General features: G+C 36.6%; 1 long non-coding RNA gene across 1 annotated transcript; it reads left to right on the plus strand.

Annotated features, from left to right (window-relative positions):
* The first annotated feature begins 1,321 nt into the window (after positions 1-1,321).
* Positions 1,322-11,938, plus strand: LOC143273726 (uncharacterized). The gene is made up of 3 exons (XR_013051912.1): positions 1,322-1,478; positions 9,759-10,115; positions 11,831-11,938. It is a non-coding gene; the product is annotated as an uncharacterized LOC143273726 (long non-coding RNA).
* Positions 11,939-21,795: the final 9,857 nt, after the last annotated feature.

Genomic DNA, 21,795 nt, shown 5'->3' on the forward strand with positions numbered 1-21,795 from the left:
AAGTCTTGGCACTAAGATATGCAAAAAAATATGATTACACTGTGCTGTGGATGAAATGTAGCATAGTAGAATTTGAAACAAGTTCCAAAGATCATGGATCCAAATGGGGTTGAAACTAAGTTATTACAAACTCTTCTATGAATCTTCAAAGATATTTAACAAAACAATTACAAGAAGGTTAGAAATGACCTGTTTCTTGGCCAAGTCATCTCTGCAACAAGGGTGCATCCCAGATATATACATTTATGAACAGAGTATTTTTATATTTCTGTGTTTTCTAAAAATTTTGGAAAGGACAAGTAAAGCAAGAAATCCATGGGAGTCTGCTTAAAAAGTATTAGGGAATTTATTATGACATAAATTGAGGAAATATACTCACAGATACAGAACCAAGTAAACAGCTGAAGTCATCTTTTGTTCTGACCTGGAGCAAATCCACCTGGCAGTCTGCTCATGCAAGAAACAGGAAACAGGAAGAAGGGGCCTCATGACCCTTCCCCTTTCCTTTTACAAGGTCATTTATGATGACAAGAAGCATTGCTTCCTTCTGGCCATATAGCCCAAGGCCATGGGCAGAGCAAATACCACTACATTTTCCTTTTTTGTCTAAATAAGGAGGTTCTAAATCTAATGCAAACTATGTACAGTAAGAATGATTATCAAGTACTGTCCAGGAGAAACAAAGTGTAATAACACAAACAAAAATGGAACTACAACTAGCAAGAACAACATGAAACAAGAAGGACATGCTAAATGTCCAGAACATAAGTAAATGGCAAATTACCACGATTACTCCAATAGCTGTTATATTCTGACAAATCTAACTCTTACCAAATATATTCTTTGCTAAGATACAAGAGAACTGTTACTGTAACTACCTAGTCTTCAATCTCATCAAGGACCTGAGGAGGAAAATAATGTTACCTGAGAAAACAGGAAGTACAAACAACCAATTTCTGAAAAAAAAATGTGAGAATAGATAGAGACATCTGGCAGCCTGGATAGTTACCTAAAGATTCTCATCACTGTTGAGGCTTCCATTTTGGCTACAGGCCTACAATATCTGACAGACCATTTTCATAAACAGGAATCTTGAAAGACCATCTTACAGTGTCTTGGCAAGGTTCAGTGGTTGCTTTTCCTTGTGTCCTGCTCATCCAAAAAGGACAGTGTTCATACTGACAGCAGTCGAGACAAGAACAGTTCTTTGCCAAGCAGGCCATTTTGTGACAAGAAGACAAACTTCCAACCAGAGTGACTTAGAAGTCCAACATTCTCTCAGGAATAGATTGGTGATGCCAGGGGCAATTGTGTCTCATGTCAACAGAATTCTAAGTTATCAAAACATTTAAATGCCATATTCTCTAGGTCTATGAAGTTTTTGAAGATTAGCTGTCCATCTGACATAAATTTCTGTAAATCTGAAAAACCTAACTAACATCACTCTAGATATGACACCCATGGATGACTATTAATCTGTAAGTCTTTTTTTTTTTTTAAGATTTATTTATTATGTATACAGTGTTCTGTTTGCATGTGTCCCTGCAGGCCAGAAGAGGGAGCCAGATCTCATTACAAATGGTTGTGAGCCACCATGTGAGTGCTGAGAATTGAACTCAGGACCTCTGGAAGAACAGCCAGTGTTCTTAACTTCTGAGCCATCTCTCCAGCCCCTAATCTATAAGTCTTATCTACTTAAATAACCTAAGGACTAAGGATTCATGTTAACAGGGTAAACAATCTATAAACAGATGTACAGTATAAGGACAATGACCTCAAAATTATGACAATATACAAAGTATCTTAAATGGAGGTAAAAATGTATAGTGCAATATGATAATAATATCCTTAGTATGTATCAATATGTAAAATAACCTAAATAGAAGTAGAACATACATACAGTATGATGATTATAATTTTACATTTGTATCATTATACAAAATATTTCAAATAGGAGTAGGTACATGTGTACAATATGACAATTATCGTTTTGAATGTGTATCAATATACAAATTATCTTAGTAAGAATATAAAAATAGTTTACATTTGTATCAATATACAAGAATCCATATCAGTGCCATTTATCTCTGTATGATAGTTTGCTAAATTAGTTTGCTAGTAGATACAATAATCTACCTTAATAATTTATACCTATCTGTTCCCCTTTTTTCTTTTCTAAAAGAATATCCTGACTCAAAATTTTATTTTTCCACCCCCAACCTTATAACAACTTATCCATAACCCTGAGAAAAAGAAAACCTTTGGCAGAGGGTTTCTTAAAATTGCTTCTTGCTGTTTAGGGGGTGATGGTATCTTTGTGGGATCCTGTAAGAAACCTAGATGGTTATGTCTCAATAGGACTAACTGTAGCCTACAACCAATCTCAGAGTAATAGGTAAAAGTTATTTGAGATTCTGGCTAGAGGTGTAATATGATGGACCATCTAATCTTGGAACTGTTCTGAAGAATTTGCAGTCCAAAGCTGAGCATTGAGTGGTGTATTTTTTTGTGTTGTTCAATGGCATCATTATGGACCAGGTAGTGTTGTTATGTGGGCCCATCTTCCTTCTGAAGACTTCAGAGATTGCTATTGGAAAGACACATTTTTCATTGTGGAAAACTTGAACATGTTAATATCAAAATGGGAAATTTGAGTCTTGAGATGACATGACATATGAGAAGTGATACTGAGAAATCAAGAATAAGCATGGAGAGAAATAGAATCTTGACAATAATGGTCCCTAAATTATTGGTTTTCTTCTGTCTCACACCCATTGGCTCTTCTGATATGAGACAGAATCTCCTACTTTTTATTTTAGCAATATGCTTGGGTTTAGAGAAGAGAGTCACATTCCAATTCCAAAGCCAGCTTGATTTATAGTTGAATCAGGACCACAACTTTTCTAGAGTTACAGAGATATAGATGTTAGGCAGTGAGATATTACCATATAGAGTATATTGGTACCAATAGGTTGTTCCCTTCTGCTGTGGATGTCTGGGTGTCCAAGGCCTTTTGATTTCTTGAAGATGGATATTCCTATTACCCTATAAAGACAAAAAACAAAACCCTGCCCTGACTCTTGTTTGTTGAGTTTCCTTACAACTTGTAGAATTGTCACATTGGTAGATGAGCTATCACTTCTCCTCATCAAGGGATTTCCCCTGTTCAAATCAAATTTTTACTAATATTTTTGGTATCCATAGTTTTTCTTTTCCTTCAGAAACAAAAGCAAAACCTCTTCCCCAAGGTAGGAGGTATCCTGGTTTCCATTCCGAGGTCAACACATCTTTGAAGTAAACAGATTGATTTAGCTCAGATTTTTCTGTTGTCTAATGTCTGTTCACAGCTATTGTCCCTTTCTCATCAGCACTGAGAAAATTCAAGTTTAATAACGCATTATGTAACCTATTTCTAGGGATTCTTTGTTACCTCTCTGTTTTTTAGCATATCCTTTAAAGTTCGATTAGATCTTTCTATGACTGCTTGGCCTGTGGGGTTGTGTGGTATAGCTATAATATGCTTTATACTCTAATAAGCAAAAAATTGTTTCATTTTATTTGAGACATATGCTGGAACATTGTCAGTCTTAATTTGTACAGGTATTCCCATGATGACTATAACTTCTAATAGGCGTGTAATCATGGAATCAGTCTTTTTAGAACTCATAGGAGTCACCCTTCTGAATAAGTGTCAATGGAATGGTGTACATATTTTAATCTTCTAAATTCTGCAAAATGAAACACATCCATCTGCCAAATTTCATTTCTTTGTATACCTTTAGGATTACTTACTGAAGGTAATGGAGTTTGGTTATGGAAGAAAAATTTAAGACTTTTTAAAAAATGATTTCCTTGGCTTGTTGCCAAGTGATAGAAAAGTCCCTTTTCAAACCTTTGCTATTTACATGATATTTCTTATGAAATTCCGAGGCTTCTAGAACATTACTTATTAATATCTGATGAATCTCATCATTACCTTGTGTTAAAGGACCTGGCAGAGCTGTATGTGATCTGATATGTGTTATCATATATATATATATATATATATATATATATATATATATATATATATATATATGATGTTCTCTATTTCTGATGATTTTCTGTAATTGTATAGTGAAGTTAATTCTCTATTATCAGGAATAAATTCAGCAGTTTCATTATGTAAAACAACTCTCTCTACATATTGAGTTAGCAACTATATTAAGAGGTTCTGTGAAGTCCATAAGTACAAGAAAGTACCATTAAGAATGGCATTCAGTTCTGACTTTTGTACAGAGTGTGAACCACTTAACTCAAATCTCCTGATGTATATCCTGCCTTTCCTGACTTATTTTCATCAGTATAGAATGTGGGGACTCTAGAGATTGCTTTCTGATGTACAATGTGAGGAAGTACCCATTCAATTCTTTAGGAGAATTCTATTCGCTTGCTTTTGGGATAACAGTTGCTAATCTCTCCAAAAAACTTACTGCAGGCTCTTTGTCAGTATTCCTTATCTTTCCATAAAGAGAAAAAATCCTCATTAGTTAAAGGTACTACAATTTCTGCTGGATCTGTTCCTGTCAATTGACAAAGTCTTAATTTTCCTTTCATAATCAAATCAGAGATCTTTTCCACATATGTCTTTAACTTCTTATTTGGTTAATGTTGTAGAACCCCTTGTTGAGTTTCATATCTGTAGGTCAAATATTGCTACATTTTGGTGAAACTCCAATACATTGTAAGATTTTAGCATTCATACTCATATTACCTGAATATATAAAAAACATTTCTAAGTCAAAAAAGTTTGAATCATTATATAAAGTAAAAACACAGGCCGGGCAGTGGTGGCGCACGCCTTTAATCCCAGCACTCGGGAGGCAGAGGCAGGTGGATCTCTGTGAGTCCGAGGCCAGCTTGGTGTAGAGTGAGATTCAGGACAGGCACAAAGCTACACAGAGAAACCCTGTCTCAAAAAACACTAACAAACAAACAAACAACAACAACAAAAAAAAACACAGATTGGAGCCTAAAAATTCCCATTTTGGAAGATGACAGCTAGGTGTTAATCATAGGGCCTTAGTTCAGGTGAGGGGGAGCTGACACTCTGATCATGAGAGTGATAAAAATGGAGCTGTCCTTTCTCCTCCTCCCTTCTGTGAGAGTAGGATAGAGCTATCCTTTCTCACATAAATAAATTCTTCTTGAGAGAAGAAAACAAGGAATTCTGGTTTCTTAACTCTTTGGAATACACCAAAATGTTTCTAGAGTTGGCATCTGTACATCTGTGCAAAGTACCAGACTGCAGATCTGGGAATCCTCAAAACTGGAAAGTAAGGAAATAAGTCTGGCTCACATTCTTCTTCATTTTCTTTTCCTATATTCCCACCCACAAAGCTACCTCAAACGTGAAGCTGCAAGGAAAACAAACCCATAGAAGAGAGGTCCTGACATTTCTATCAGCAGGGAAGCCAGAGTCATCATATCTATGTCTCTCTCTTCAGTCTAGTTCTAATGTGGACCACACTAGAGGCTCCAGTGTTTGCCACTGGCACAGTAGCTCCTTCAAAAAGGGGAGAAGACTGGGGAGCAAAGGCTATTCCTTTGGTAATTTACTTCTGGGTTCTGTGGCCTTACTGAGGTAACTGAGAAAGCCTTTTTAATTTTTCACAGTGGAAATATTTAGTCGATTAATTTACATTTGCTATAACTGAAACATTTTCTTCCTATTTTTGATTTTGCCAAAGGTGTTCTTATTTAAAAATCTGTGCAGTTATGTAAGAACCATTCTCAAGTGGTATATGACCTGTACTTTGCTTTGTCCCTGTTTTCAGTCCTGAGAATGGCTAACTGGAGATGGGATTCTAGAACTGGAATCTAATTCCAACTGTTTTCTAAGGCCTGACCTTCAGATTCTCATCATATTCTTATTGGTTCTTCCTTAGGTTACTCATTGATAAAAGTAAAATCATTTACTGACCTAAACGTGCAGGTGTAAGGGTCCCAAAAAGCAAGGTGTCAAATGAAAGGATCTTAGATTGGAGGACAAAGAATAGCTTGGACCAGGATGTCTTGCATCTGTAAGCTTATTAAGAAGTACAGCAGCCTATATCTCTTTGCAGGAAAAAAAATGGGACAAAGAAAGCAGACGGCTAAACCAGATATTGTTGGTAAAGAGAACACAAACTCCCAAGACATAGCTGCCTTAGAAATGATAACCACAGCCCAGAGGGAGAAGTAGGGTCCTCAGAAACTGCAACATTGACTCCTTCCAGGTACTGGCTCTACCCCCAGACAGGCTTTGCTACTCCCAGACAAGGACATGGGACTAATGTTGACTTTTTCCTTTCATCAGGGCCTCTAAGAAAGTCTTAGGTAGGTCTCACTTCCACAGTTTTCACCCTACAACATGTCTTCACCATAAACAGTGCTATATTGCTTCAATTCGGGAGTATTCACTTCTCTGATGCCCTTTATTATTTTCCAATTTTTACTAGCAATATGATCTCTCCCACAGACAATTCTTACCCACTTGTTCAACAACAAAATGGTTATGTAATGTGAGCCTTAGTTTAGAGTAACAGACACAAAATACAGACTAATACCTCCATGACTTAGTGGATTTACTCATTCATAAAATCTACTGTGGGTCTTCAGCTAGAATATCAACCATATTTTCTAGCTTCTAAGTGTCTATGGGAAATAAGAAAAAAAATAGCCTATATGTCAGCTATGAAACTAATCTAACAAGTCAACATGACTTGTCTTCCAGCCATCATTTTATATTTTGATCCTACATAACTGCAAGGGAGCCTGGGAAATTGTGTTCTTTTATGGAAATAACTGATCTCTAAATGGCTCTGTTTAAGTCGCTTCACCCTCCTACCTGCATGACATGCTTTTAGCACATCGACTTGCCATGAAACACCACCACAGAGGACATTTTCTACACCTACGAAATCAACCATCACAGACACTATCAGAGTTCCTCAGACGTCTGGACTAACGACTTCAAGAATTTGAAAGTGTACATTTTCTGTAGTTTACTGTCTTTTCAGATGATGCTTTCAGAAAATTTCTCCTTCAGAGATTGTTTTTTTTTCTTCACCGTGTTCTACCATTTACTACTAAGCCAGGAACTAACAGATGCAGTTGAAATTTCAGAATTGCAGAGTTGAGATGATCCAAAAGCTTGTGTCATTCAAATTCTTCACCTATAAACATGATTAGAGAGCCACCAATAATGTGATTTCTAGAAACAGCTTTTCCAAGTTCTTCAGTTTCATGAGCCTCACAATGTGATGCTTAGTTTGGTTTAACTCACCTGTTGTTGCATGACTTCCCCCACATGCTTCAGTTGTACATAAACAATATCCATAATGTCCCTTTGTGCTTACTAAAACTCTTCAAATAATTTTAAAGCTACAAAATAGTAATTTGTCACATTGTAGAGATTGTTTCCACATGTCCACTGGGGCCACTAATATACCACCTGTTCACTGAATGCACATTTTTTTCCAACCATAGTACTGTTTTTAATCATGTGTCCATGCATGTCTTCTAGGGTTGTTATTGTGTTTTGATTTGGCTTGTTTGTACTTTTTTTTTCACTTCTGTTTGTGTAGATTGAGACTAGTAATAATATCTGCTTTATATGGCTGTTTGAAGTATTAAGTTAGAACCCATGGGATGGCTCAGTATGTAAAACGTTTGCAGCAGAGCCTGACAACTTGGGTTTGACATCCGCAAATTACATGGTGAAAGAAGAGAAGGAAGCCTTGCAATTTTTACTTTGAGTTCTTCACAGAAACTGTGACATGCATGCATAGTCAAAGCATAAACAAATAAGATGTTGAGTTAATTTTACTTAAAATACTGAGAACTGTATCTGGACCATAATAAGCAAGAGAAAATATCGTATAATTTTGGCTAAATATGAAACATCTGAATTTTCAGTCTACTCTCATAACTAAAATCTGTTTAACTTAATACTGTAAGTTATGTATTACTTCTTAGACACAATCACAAGTCATCCTCCACTCTAATGTATACTAAGATGCTTTTGTAGCTCTCTGTTGCTGCTACTTCTGTTCTTTGGTTTGTCTTTATTTTGTTTCAGTGTGTGCTAATATGTAAACACAATTTTCCCAATGTTCACAAATTATAGACATGTTCAACATTTGATTATCTAGTGATAGAAGTTAAGTAAGATCTTTAGAAACTTGAAGTGCACACAGTCTTTATTAAGTAAAGTAAGTCAGTTTTTTTTTTAAAGAAAATCCTTTTTTTATAATCATATGGTAAAAGGTAAAGTTAATCTCAAATGGCTGGATGAGACTAAACGTATTTGCAAGGATAATTTTATGTAGCTGTCAGACTGATACCCTGAATTAATTCTAATCACCACCAGATATAATATATTTACTCTTATTAGACATTAACTTAAAATATACCACTTTGAAAATGAATGAGAAATTCATCTAAATTTGTTTACAATTTTATACAATGATATTGTGCAGAACTCTACTTAGAAATATCATCCCATGCTGAGTTTTTGTATATTATATTGTGTTGTAACATGGTAAGTTATTTTATGTGTGTATCAGTTATTCCTGCTTTTATTCTGTAAATTTTTTAAGTAGTTAAAACACTGTCTACCTGGAACATCTGTGGAAATGATTTACTTTCTGGACTGACAGAAAATACTTGCTAACCTATTGTCTTGGTTAGGGCTTCTTTTGTTGCAATGAAACACCATGATCAAAAAGATAGTTGGGGAGGAAAGGCTTTATTTTATCAACAGTTCTATATAACAGTTCACCATCTAAAGCAGTGAGGGCAGGAACTCATGCAAGGCAGGAACCTGGAGTCAGGCTCTGATGCAGAGGTCATGGAGGTTTGCTGATTACTAGCATTCCCCTGGCTTGGTCACAGGACCACCAGCCCAGGGAGAACCATCCACAGTGGGTTGGACCTCCCCCACCAAATCAGTAATTAAGAACATGCCTTACAGCCAGGTCTTATGGAGGCATTTCATCAGTTGAGGTTCCCTGCTTTCAGATAACTCTGGTTTGTGTGTCAAGTTTACATGAGTAGCTAGCACACCTGTGATGTAGAAGATTAATTTTATATAATGAGACAGAAACATATGTTTATCCCATTTTCAAATTATTTAAATACATTAAATAACAAATAACTGATTTCCATTGTAATGTGAGAAAATAATGAATCTTTACAGGAACAACATTTGTTATATTTAAAATCAGGCATCAATAGAAAATTTGGCTTTTTAACTCCCTTTTCATTCAGAGACATTAATGCATGCATCCAATGCCTTTTGATCATATCCTTGTCTCTCCAATTCCACTTGCCTCCTCACATCTATCTCCTCCCAACTTCATGTCATGCGGTTTCACTTTTATTTCTCTATAACTCAGCGAGTCTAATTAGCACTGCCATTTGAACATGGGTATAGGATCATCCATGGAGCATAGAAAACTCACTAAGGTCCATGCACCTGAAAATAATTGAGTCTCCTCCTCCAAGAAGCTGTCAGATGTCAATAGCTACTAGTTAAGGGCCTGTAAACTTTCTACCCATATGCCAGAATGCTTACTGATTTGAGTCTGCACAGGTCTTTTATAGGCAGCCATAACTAACTAGTATGAGTCTGTGAGTGTAATGACTCCATTATATCCAGAAATCACTGTTTCATACCAGGTTTCCCTGGCTCTTACAACATTTCTGGTCTCCGTTTTTTCTTTCCTTAACCCCAGGGAGAAGAACTAGAGTACAGATGTCACATCTAGTATTGGGCACTCCACCTTTTCTTTTCACTGGGATCAGTTGCAAATCTCACTATTAATCATTGTCTACTTCAAAAGGAAGATTCTCTGATACGGCCAGAAACCTGGAGGTTACCCACCAGAACTTAATGAAGAGATCATATTGTTGAAGACCACACAGTTTTGTTAAATGACACTGAGAAATCAATTGGGTGCTAATCTCTCAAAACATATCTACTCGCCAGCTTTTGTACAACTGAGAGATGCTTAGCAAGTTATTGGAGGAGAAAAATCATCAAATGTCTCACAAAGTTGTGAATGCTTCTAGCTAAAATAACAACTCAATTGGTAAGATATGTCCATTGGCACAATAGTGGTATGATACTAGAGGGATAACGAACCCTTTATAATTGGGTTAAAGACTATCCTTCGTAGAAAAAAACTCATTCATGGTACTGAACATTCAATTTTTTTAAAAGTACATTATGCTATGTAACAATACAAACTCATATGTTGAAACTAAAATGCAACATTTTTATTATTTCTTCAAAAAGTTCATTTATTCTTCTCTTATACATTACATTTCCTTTCTCTTCATTCTGCCTAGTTCCTTCCCACATCCCCTCCTCCCAGATCCACTCCTCCTCCCTTCTCATTCAGAAAAGAGCAGGCCTCCCAGGGATAGCAACTAAATATGCCATAACAGTTAACAAGACTAAGCACATACCCTCATTTCAAGGCTGAACAAGGCAAGCTAATAGGAGGAAAAGGGTCCCAGGAGCAGGCAAAGAGTCAGAAACAACCTCTACTCCCACTATTAGGTGTCCCACATGAACACTAAGCTACATAGTCATAATATATATGCAGAGGAACTAGCTCAGACCTATAGAGTCTCCTATGATTGTAGCTTCAGTCTCCATGAGCAACTATGGGCCCTATTCAGTTGATTCTGTGAGCCATGTTCTTGTGGTGTCCTTGAACTCTCTGGCTCCAACAATCTTTTTGTCCCCCTCTTCCATGGATTCCCAAGGCTCTGTCTAATGTTTAGCTATGGTTCTTTGTATCTGCTTGAATCATACGCTGAATGCAGCCTCTCAGATAACAATTATGCTAGGCTCTGGTCTATGAGTATAACAGAATATCATTAGGAATCATTTCATTGACTTTTTTTTTTTTGAGTTGTGTTTGGTTCTCTGGGCTACTCAGTGTAGCTGAAAGTTTTCCTGTGTCCCACCTGGCACACAATCAGGACAAATCTCTCTCACCCACCAGTCCCACAGCCACTCAGACCCAAATAAACACACAGAGGTTTATATTATTTACAAACTGTATGGCTTATTACTGACTAGTTCTTACACTTCAATTAACCAATAATTCTTATTTATGGTTAGCCACATGGCTTGGTACCTTTTCTCAGTTCTGCGTTCATATCTTGCTTCCTCTGTGTCTGGCTGGTGAATCCTGACTCAGCCTTCCTCTTCCCAGAATTCTCCTTGTCTGCTTATCCCGCCTATACTTCCTGCCTGGCTACTGATCAATCAGCACTTTATTTATCATTCAATTAGAGCAATACATTCACAGCAAACAGAGAAACATCACCCATCAATCCAGCCTCTGGTTTCTGGACCTCCAATCAGTGTCAGCATGGGCTCACTTTCTTAGCCTGGGCCTGAATTTGGACTGTCATTGCTTGGCCTTTCCCAGAAGTTCTGTTCCAGCATCAACCTAGTACATCTTGCAGACAGGAGAAATTGTAGATCACAGATTTTGTGGCTTGGTTGTTGTCCCAGTCCCACCACTGGAAGCCTTGCTTTGTTATAGAAGATGATGAATTCAGGCTTGGTATCCTCATTAAGTAGAGGTCTGTGCTAGGGATATCCCCATAGATCACAGGGAGTTTACACTGCACTAGGTTCCCACATCATGCCCCCAAATACTTGCCTATTCCTGTCATGTCACCCAGTACTCTTTTCTTCCATCTCCCCAAGACTGACACTTCCTATTTCCATTCCCATACCCATACCCAGTCCACTCATGAAATCTATTCTATTTCTCTTTCCCAGGGAGATCCATGTATCACCCCCTTGGTCCCTCCTTATTATCTGGCCTCTCTGGGTCTGGATTGCAGCATGATTACCCTTTATCTAATAGCTAATATCCACTTATAGGTGAGTAATATCATGTTTGTTTTCCTGGGTCTTGGTTACCCCACTCAGAATGATTTTTTTTAATTCTATCCATTTGCCTGGAAATGGCTTTTAAAAGCTGAGTAATACTCCATTGTGTAAATGTATGATAGATGGCTCAGCCATTAAATGCTAGGCTCACAACCAAAAACATTTTTATTATTTTAACAATAATATAAGCATTTTTCATTTGAATATCCATGTTTAAGGTATACATGTATTCATGCTATTATAAGTTCATATGTAGGTGATTACTATGATTTTTGGGGTAGTTTTGGTATGTTTGGGTGTAAGAAAATGTTATATACACCTTTTCTTGAAAAGTAACAAGTTCTTCTCCATGTAGCATTATATTCAAAGGAATCATGATTTCATATCACTTCATTAACCATTATTCATACTTATTAAAATTGGGTTCTAGTCTTTAATAAAAGACCTTTAAAATAAGCATGCGTTTTCTTGACTTCCTAACATTTTTATAGCATATTCATGAAGATATATGTAGTCTCATTTTTTCATATGTGTAATTTCATTTTTTCCCATTGGATCACCAAGCGCACAGTGATGAGTTCAATAGATACATGACCAAGCTTCCTGGAAAATATAATTATATTGGAAGAAAGATATGTTCAAGGGTTGGTGTGTGATTCAATGTGATTGACAAGGTTAGGTATGTGCTTTACTCTGAAACATCCAAGATAAAAATCTCTCCACTCTCTTGCAATACCTATAAGAAGCTCTTTCTCTTTTTTTTTCTTTTTTTGTTGTTGTTCCTGGAACGCTGTGGTGTATAAATGTATAACCAGAAACAGATGTGATCACCCCATGGCTGCATAGGGTTAAAGCGATATTGATGGCATTGAGTGTGAAGAGGAGTTCAAGAGTGTCACCCCTGACAGAGGCAAATCCCTGTATCAAAGAAAACCCCAAACTTCCCTGAGTTTTCATATTAAATGAGCCAAGAAATGATGGACATTAGTTTGACCTCAGTGACTCTTAAAAAACTAGATATATCACTTTATATGTTTTAGCTTACTTATTCAGTTATTTAAATAAGTCTTTACAAGCTATATGTTATAGACATATGCAGAAATAAGATTTCTAATTAGAAATTAATAATTAGAAATCTTATCATGAGTTTCATAATTCCTGTTTTGTGTTCAGATATCAAAGTCAGTGTGTAAGACATGCCTGATGGAGGCATGCTGCTATGAAAAATAAATGTTAGTTAATAACCAACTTCACATATACTTTTATTTGAAGAAATTTTAGTATATTTTAAGTCGAGTGTTTTCTTGATCAGTGTATCACAGTTCTCTACAAAAGCAATAGAGGCTTATTTACTGATGGGCCTTACCAAGGTTTGGAAAAGGGTCTGCTAATGGTAAACCCATTGAAAGATTGCCTCAGTCTATCATACACTGGGAATTATTAAGACCTGTAATAAGATGTAGTCAGAGTCGTTCTTGCCACTCAAAGGTATATTCTTGTGGATCCATGCTGTGTATGTGTGTGTGTGTGTGTGTGTGTGTGTGTGTGTGTGTGTGTGTGTGTGTGCTTGCACACATTTGCATTGATGCCCACAAACCTATGTGTGCAAGTGACTGTCAGTACTGGCATGACCATGCTACACCATGTGTGTGTAGGTCACACGGCAACCTTGGGTGTTAATCTGCACCATCTACTTTGTTTGAAAGATGTTCTCTTTTGGTTGGCTACTGCTCATTCCAGGTGTTTATGCCTCCCGTATCTCCACAGATGCACTAGGATCATAGACATGACTAGCTTCTCTGGATTTATGTGGGTTCTGAGCATCTGAATTCAAATACTCATGCTCATATAGCAAGCACTTTACCCACTGAATCACATTACCAGCCCAGCGGTGTAATTTTTTTGTTACATTTTTATTCATTTGAGAGAGAGAGAGAGAGAGAGAGAGAGAGAGAGAGAGAGAGAGAGAGAGAGAGAGAGAGACTGTGTGTCTGTGTGTTCATGTGCATGTCACAGGATAAGTGTGGACATCATAGTTTGATCTGTCCTTTCGCCATGAAAGTTCTTTTGATTTAACTCAGGTTATTAGGCTTGGAGGTAAGTGCTTTTGCTCAAAGGTATATATATATATATTTGGTTTTTCGAGACAGGGTTTCTCTGTGTAGCTTTGCACCTGTCCTGGAACTCACTCTGTAGTCCAGGCTGGCCTCAAACTCACAGAGATCCACCTGCCTCTGCCTCCTGAGTGCTGGGATTAAAGGCGTGTGCCACCACCGCCCAGCCAAAGGTATATTCTTGAAGGAGATCTTAGGCCTCTAGCCTAATAGCCCTTTCCATTTTTCAGATCCCAGCTGCAATGAGGTGAAGAGTTTGCCCTGTGTACTATAGAGAGGTGGATCATACTATCACAAGTCTAAAACAAGAGGGCCAATTGTTTGATGCACTGAAACTCTATGTGAGATAAAATAACCTTTATCTATCAGTACATTGATGGTGTCAGACATGCTCACAGTGATAGGGAGCTGACTGACATAGTCTACATGGAGAAAAGGGCCTGTCACCTCCAGCTTAAAGGAGTCCAAGTCCAAGCTCATTGGTTTAATTTTTGGAAAATGAAAAGAAATAAAGATTTCACCTTTCTACATCAAAAAAAGATCAATAATATAAATCATAAGTGATCAGTTATGTAAGAATATAACTTGTCAGGCCACAGAAGGCACTGCTGGAATTCCTGGCCTCACCAATCCTTTGCTCACTTCCTCCATCTCCAATATCACAAACTTCCTCCTAGTTAGAGGACACCATGTCCTCCTGCTTCCTAAACTGCTAAATATTTTTTTGTGGTAAGGACTTTCCAAGCCCAGGGAATTTGCATTTTAATAAGGAACTGAAACTCCTTTAGAACCTAAAGCCAAACAGTTCTAATACTGCAAGGTAGGCTCTTGCAATTCAATTCATAGTAAAACAAAATGCATACACGGGAGGCGAGATGCATAATTTAACCTCCCACATTACCAGTCCTTTTGACCAAAAGCAGAGTGGGAGACTTGATAACACTTCAAAGTTTCTTTTCTTTCAGACTCTTTGTAAGTAGCCTAGATTAAGCATCAAAAAAAAAAATGTTCTTCTCTGAACCATTTCATTAAAATTTTACTCCAGCCAAGTTATTCATACTAAATTATATATTTGTAAGCATAGGAACCAATAATCATGCATCCACTTGAGCAAATCATGTTCTCTTTTTCTCTTTAATAGTTGAATGCATAGACTCCATGGTGCCCTGTCAGTGAAGTGTCCAAATATCACCACAAATAAACTGGCCAGAGAATCTGGGGCAGCTTGTCTTTCAAGTATGGATCATTAATTGTCTGCAAGGAGAAATACCTACTATAATCATCTCTAAAAATTTTCAAGTACTAAATAATTCAGATATGAATTCCTTGCACATGCTTAGTCTAGGTTTTAAAACTCACATTTTTTTTTTTTTTAAAAATCTGGTCCACTGACGTTTGAAGGATTGAAACAAGTGACAGATTAGGAAATGGGACTAAAATCATCCTTCTTCAAGATGTGGAATTCAAGGGAGCTTAATACATTAAAGAACCCAGCTTTTAAAAGGGATGAAGATGGATGGCAATGCTAAAGATTTGCATTTTACAAAGACTGTGTATAAATTGAAGAAAGAAAATATTTAAATAAATAATAAAGCAATTCTATTTGTGTAAGATGCCCTTGGATTTCATTGCTTAATAGTCAAGATGTGAAGTACTAAGTGGTCCACTCTTGTTTGGGTGATGAATTGCATGACTATAACATCAAGATGTAATTGTTCCCTTCAGAAAATATCCTGCTGTTTATTCACTCTAGATCCACTGCTGCCTAGTGCTTTGAATAGTTTAAAAAGAACTAGAGGTAACCTAGTAAAGCTGAGAGTGGAAGAAGTGACTCTCCCCGGGGAAGAGTACACCAGTTAGTTGTCCGGTGTCAAAAGGCCAGCTCTAAAAAAAAAACAGATATAAAAGTAATATAAAAGTAACTCAATATGTTATATTTAGGAATTTTTACATTATATTTAGGAACATTCCTAAATATATACGTATATAAATGTAAACATGCATATAAACATGTATACAAACACATACATGCATATAATAACAATTCTTGGACAAAGGGGAATCTATCCATTTGAAGGGGAGTTGGAAGAGGTAACTTAGAGAATTTGAAAAGACTGAAGGAAAGGGAAATTGTAAGTAAATTACAGTTTCTCAAATAATCAAAAATGTTTGCTGTATTAAAAACTAAAATAAAAAAAAATTTGACTATTTTAAAAAGCAAACATGCCCTTTAGAGCTAGATAGAATCCACAAGAAAGTATAGCTTTGTTGCTTTGATATAATTGAGATCAAGGCATAGGTAAAACATGAGATTTAGAAAAGTAATAGACCTGCAGATACACTTACATGGCAATGTCATGGCTATTGAATTTCAAATGCAACATGTCTCATACTTACACTGCCCCGTAAAGAAATATGTGTACCACTAAAGCTTTGATAGGAGAGCAACAAAAAACAGAGTATTAGACACTAATGAATTCATCAGGGTATCAGAAATATATTTGTGTGTGGTTGTAGGATGTTAAATGAACCTAGAAACATTTAAGGAGAGATCATGCCACATTTCCTCAACCAGTGTTACCCACTAACCTCCTGATTGTTTCTTCATCCAACTGCATGACTTTGTGGTCACCACAAATTTGATTCTTTAAAAATTTGTGTTAAAATTGATGTTTCTAAATACAGTTATAGTTATTAATCATTCAACTAGTAATAATGCTTTAATTAGTAACAATATCAATTAATATTTTATTTGAAAGTTCTTGCTAGATACATTTTTATGCAAATATCCTCCCAGGTCTTCCTCTCTTTACACATCCTGAGTCCACTCTCACACTCTTTCTCATCTATTTATTATCTATCTATCTATCTATCTATCTATCTATCTATCTATCTGTCTGTCTACCTATCTATCAATCAATCATCAATCGTCTATCTATCTATCTATCTATCTATCTATCTATCTATCTATCTATATTGGGGTAAAGGTTTTCTAATACCAAGGAATTTGCCTTTTAATAGGCAGCTGAAACACTTAGAAACAAAGCAAATATATATCCAAATAAAATTATAATAAAGCATAGTTTTTGCTCTACAGATTTATGTACAAGCTTTTCTTCCCTGATCATTACAAATCTTCTATTATTAAATGAAGCCTGTTCTATATTAATTTCTCTTCTTTCCAGTGATTTATTAATTTCTTCATAAATCTTACATCCAATAACATTTGCCAATATTTCTTAAGGGGTAGTATCATGTATTGCAGAAAACCTATTACTTCACCTTAGGAAATTGTGAAAAAATAAAAACAAAATCCTCTTGGGGCAAAATATAGCCCCACAGGACATTTGAATTTAAAATGCTGAGTTCAATCACTTATTGAGCCAATGAAGGTATCCTGGGATAATCCATTATATAATTCACAAGCTTGTTGGATAGCTTCTCTGTCAGCATCTTCTGTACCTCAAGATTCTTGAATAATAGCCAAGTGGAAATGAAAGCTTTACACTAGCTTTCATATTTTAGAATCTGAAAGGATTTTATTTGAGGGAGCATTTTTCCAAGCCCCTTCAAAAAGGTCAGTGGGTCAGCCATGACTTCATCTTGTTCTCCAGTGTAGTTTTGTTCTAAACTTGGGGCTAAGGCTAATAAATAGAAGGTATCTAATAGACACTTGCTAAACACATAAACCCCATTTCCTCTTAATAATAAAAGATAAAGAAAAGATGTGATTTTTTGAAAACACAGCAGACATTGTCAACCACATTTATTCGATTTCTATCATATCTACTAAGAATCAAGCGAACAGCCCCCAAAAATGTGTTGGGTGACTATAGGGATCCTGAAGAAAGAGAACAAAATCATAATATTATAACATTCCAGAGATAGTGGTTCTGTTTGTGTGGACTGAATGTGGGACCTTTGCATACCATACACTTGTTCTGCTGTGGAGATACATTCCAACTAAGGGAGATGTGCTCAGTCAATAATCTTTAATTGTGAATGAATGCTAAATTCAAGATTAGTTTATTTTTTCAAACCAAAATCGTGCTGTTAATTTACTATTATTTTTACATAACACCTAGGACAGGCAATAAGGAAAATTTTAAAACATTATAATCTTTTATTCCTTCAAAGGACTGAGTATATCAAAATCATATAAGCAATGTAAACACCATTCAGGACTAAAATATTTCTCAAGAAGGAGGCAGCTTGTCAGAAGGTGGCAGTACAGTGCTTTATTTCCAGAATGAAATGCAAGCATAAAAATTACCAGTGTAGGGTTTTGCAGATGCAGGCAGGCCCCAGTGTTATATCCAGTACTGGAGCCCCTTTGTCCTTGTGGGCAGGTCTCATTAGAAGAGTAACTGTGTAATGTGAAGCCCTGATGAGGAACTTTTAATTGGAAAAATCTTTTGCCCACTAAATCAGTATTAGGAACTTTTATCCAGAATTCTTTTATCTGAGTGATGTTTAGCATTTTTGATTATTATATACACTTTCTGCATGGAAAATAGATTTTTATGAAATAATGGGACTTTTAAGTGAATTAAATACATATCAAATTATGTTCAAGAAGTTTTACCTGTGATTACAGAATGCCTACCATTTTCATAAATCTAATCTGCATCCTTAGTCTTGTTACAACCTTTACTAAACATCGAATCAGAATTTATTATGGAAAGTATTCACATGGAAGAATACAGAAATAACAATTTTATTTCCTTAGCAGGTACCAAAACAGGGAACTTTACTGGTAGCCTTTTTCAGAAAGAAAATGATTTTTCCTTTAGTTTGGAGACTATGCTGCATTGACAGTAACGAAACCAGTCAGGAAATCAGCAAAACTCTGTAGCAGGGCAAGTCATCATAATTATAAAAATGACTACCTGCTAAAATGTACATGAACACATTGACAGCAACGGGGATTAGAAGGTCTAACTTTCAGTTTAAGACATCACTTTAATGGATTCAGCTATTGTGTGTAGATTAACAGACCAGCACAAAAGCAAAACCTGTTTGTAGATGTTACTAGATATAGTAGTTTCAAGAACTCACAGTTTGTAATTATATAGTTAAAATGCACTAACATTCAGAATGCCAAACATTTCTTTACATAATTCATTTACATTCGTGTTTGTTAAAATTTGAAGTGACAGAAGGTTTTCTTTTTCTGTGAGTTGTAATTTCTTTAGGTAATTGATGGACGTTTACAGAATCTGTAGAGCATAAAAATAGGCATGCCCAATGCTGATACTTTTTCTCTTAGGATGCTTGTATAAAAGATGAAAAAGAAGAGATATTCATTTCCTCATCTTTCGATTTATTTATTTTTGATCCACCAATGGACAATGTTTATGGAAGTATTGAGTGATAGAGCAAAGTCCATAGTTTCACCCTCAGAGAGGGATGTGAGTCATATGACTATCATAAATGATTTAGCTTTGGTTTTCCTGCTACATATAAGACATGGTGGCAGGAGGGATACAAATAATGGGAGAATGAATTGTAAAAGGTATGTATGTGAGGCTTGTATTAGCAACCAACATCATGAAGGCTTTACTGAGGAAAAGCCTGTCCTTCATTTATCTAGGAGTCCTTTTAATTTCACATTTTGTTATTTACTTAACAGGTTTTTTTTTGTTGTTGTTGTTGTTTTGTTTTTTTTTTTTCTAGAGAGGAAGGTTTCATCTGTGTTGGAAGAGCATCATGAAGGTTCTTGTGCTCATGGGTCGCCAGAAAAACAAGGAATTTTAAGTACACAGATTGTCTTTTCAATGGGAAAGATGAAAAACCTTCCATCCATGAAGCTAAGAATTTGAAGTTATTAACTGCTTGTTGATCTGTGTTATCATTAGTCCAGGCCATATCAAGCCATATCATGGCCATATCCTGGTTGTAGAAACAACCAGGACTAGAGGTGGCCAGTGATCTAAATGACCCTTATAGCCAGAGATTCCCCCAAGCTCACATAACCAGGACCATAGGTGTCCAATATCCTAAATGACTTCTAAGCATGCTATTAGTTTGACCAAGTCAGGTCAGACCCCTAGTCCCTTAAGCTAGTCCAGGTAGCATATCTTTAAAACCTATCTTCTTGGAGGAAATGACATGTACCCTGATTTGAATTTCAATGCAATTATACTTCTTTGTGCAATAGGGATTGTTTTACACCACTATTTTTTCCAAATTATGCTGTTCTTAAATACATTAGAAACAAACCACTTGTTATTAGACTCCCTGAAGTCTGATCCAAGTTAACAAAGTCAATTTGCAATGAGTATCCATCCTTATCTCTTCATGGATTTGCTTCCCTGTCTGACACCTACAGGAATCCTCACACTTCTGAAATCCAGAAGCTGTGATCTCTGCTTTCATGGTGACCTTGCCATTGGCTATCCTCTAATGTGGAAGTCTTAACCTTGTCTAATTTAGGAGGATGAGTTGCATCCTCTATGTAAAAACTGGTGCAGGGTTCACCGTCCCATCTCCACAAGAAACAAGACAGCAAACACTGACTCCCAAAAGGTTCTGTAAATTGATCACAAGATCTCCAAGCCTGAGATAGCCTTGTCTACACGAAAACATTAAAGAACCTCTTTCTCTCCAACATACTTAGCTAAGTATGTGTATCTGCTAACTATCTATAACCCTTCAAGAGTTCTGGACCTTTTCTCTTCCACTGGTACTCATTTCTAAACTTGTTTTTCAGAAACTCATGCAGGCATATCACAGAACAGTTGTCACTTTAACAGGAGATGGGTTGTTCATTTCCAGCCTCGATTGTTTTTTTACTTCTTTGACAGTAGGAATACCAAGCTCAAGAAAGCAGAAGGCAAAGGCTCTCTTATCAAACATGAACAATACCAGAGAAAGATTTCAACACATGGTGTGGAAAATCTTATATTTACACTAAAGACTTGTCCACAGGTGTTTTCATCTGGTGCTTTCTGGGGTAGTGTGTTTAAAATGTGTCCTCCAGTGCTGGTTGTTATGCACTGCTTCAGCTGCCTGGTTCTCAAAAAACCAAGTTGACATTTTCTTCTGCCCAATTGTAATTAACCAGGAACCAGATCTCGTCCAGCTGAAGCCAATGACAGTTATAGTCATAATTATGGCCCCTCACAGCATCTGAAGAATCATATTCAAAATATAAGAAAATTCAAGTTTGTGTTCCTCCAGTGTTCATGGGGTGAAGTTTTTTCTGTTTGGGATGCTTAGAACTGGAGCTGTTGGGAGGAAATGATGTCACAAAGGTGGACTCTTAAGAATGGAATTAGTGTCTCACTATGCAGAAGGCCTCCTCCAGTTTCATGCAGACTCCAGCTGTTAAACTAAAATTCATGAGTTCCCATTATTTGGCTTGGTTGTTTCTGTAGATTCTCCCATCATGATCTTGATACACCTTGTTCATAGAAACCCTCTTCTCTCTTCGACTGGACTCCTGGAACTCGACCTGGTGTTTGGCTGTAGATCTCTGCATTTGCTTCTATCAGTTACTGGAGAAAGGCTCTATGATGACAGGATATTCATTGATCTAATTACTGGGGTAAGCCAGTTGAGGCACCCTCTCCACTATAGCTAGTAGTCTAAGCTGGGTTCATTCTTGAGGATTCCTGGGAACGTCCCCTAGGAACTGGTTTGGTTTCTACCTTTCCCCATGATGTCTCCCTCTATCATGGTATCTCTCTCTTTCATTGCTCTCCCACTCCATCCCTGTGCCAGATCCACTATCCC

This window comes from Peromyscus maniculatus, chromosome 6 (assembly GCF_049852395.1).
Source record: "Peromyscus maniculatus bairdii isolate BWxNUB_F1_BW_parent chromosome 6, HU_Pman_BW_mat_3.1, whole genome shotgun sequence".
Taxonomy (NCBI): domain Eukaryota; kingdom Metazoa; phylum Chordata; class Mammalia; order Rodentia; family Cricetidae; genus Peromyscus; species Peromyscus maniculatus.